This window comes from Corvus brachyrhynchos, unplaced genomic scaffold (assembly GCF_000691975.1).
Source record: "Corvus brachyrhynchos isolate BGI_N302 unplaced genomic scaffold, ASM69197v1 scaffold479, whole genome shotgun sequence".
Lineage (NCBI taxonomy): Eukaryota > Metazoa > Chordata > Aves > Passeriformes > Corvidae > Corvus > Corvus brachyrhynchos.
The window spans coordinates 188978-190262 of NW_008240089.1; positions in this window are offsets into that span (position 1 = coordinate 188978).

Here is a 1285-nt window from a genome sequence, read left to right on the forward strand (position 1 = left end):
CTGACCCGGCCCGGTCGGGACTCACTGGCAGTACCGGGACAGAGACGCGGGCACGGCCCGGGGACCCCCCACCCCCCTTTCCTCCCTTATCCCCCCCTTTATTTATTTTCTTTGAAGAGACTCGAATTCCCGAGCGGGTCCGGGTGACGGGAATCACCGCTACTGTTCATGAGATCAATGTGAAATGTCTTGTTCCCATCGTGCACTGATCATGAGTATTGTGTAAAGGATCTACTTGAGTGTGCAAGCAAGGGGAGCCGCCACATGCTGCTATATGAATTCTTCTAGAACAAACCCAATGAACTGCAAACCTGCGGGGGGGAAAGAGAAAAAAACCCGTCTTTCTTCTGTCATTGTTGCTTTTCCAGTGGTATTGCGCATGCAAACAGGAGCATTTTGTGTCTTCGGGAAAAAAAAAAAAAGGAAAAAACGCATAAAAAAATAATAATCAAAAGAAAAACCTTAACGAGAGATGGCTGTAAAATTACACCCATGCACAAAGACCCGCCACCACCCCGACACCGCAGTCTCGAGCCGGTATTCCCGTATCAGGCCTGGGGACTGAGACCTTCTTTTTGGGTTTTATCGTTTTTTTTTTCTCCGTGTGCTCAGTTCTAGTTTAGTTCTGGTCCATCGGGCGTTAAACTGGCGAACGAGAGGGAGAAATAACGTGCCATTTATTTTTATTTTTGATTTTTCACTTGAAGCTCTTCATGGCTGTACATTGGACCCTGCTAATGATACATGTGTACGTACGTTTTTTTAGTGCAATCTCTTCTGTAGATCTTTGTTGACCAAATTGGTGGGTATTGTTACTTATTAATTTATATTTGTCTCATTCTGTATGTATGTGTATAGTGTGTTTGTAAGTATGTGTGGTTTATAACCCGACCGACTGTGTCATGGGGCTCAGTGTGCCTGTAATTTAATCCCCTCCCCTTATTTTTATTTATTTTTGTACTGTGCTGATTAAATAAAAATGCACTGACCATCCATTACACGGCAGCGGCTCGTGGCCGAGTCTTTTCTGCGCTCCCACCCCTCGGACGCTGGGAATGGGATTTGTGTTGACGACAGAGGGTTTAACGCAGCCGCCGCTTTAATCGCGTTACCGGCGCCGGGGTCACCCCGTGGTGGGAGAGCGGCGGGGCCGGCAGCAGCCGGAGGGGACGTTCGGGATCCTGGGATATTGGGACACCGATCCCTCGGGGCATCATCACCCCCAGCCCCCGCGCTGGCAGGAACGGGCGGCGCCACGGTGGGATGCAACTAATTGCTTTTTTAT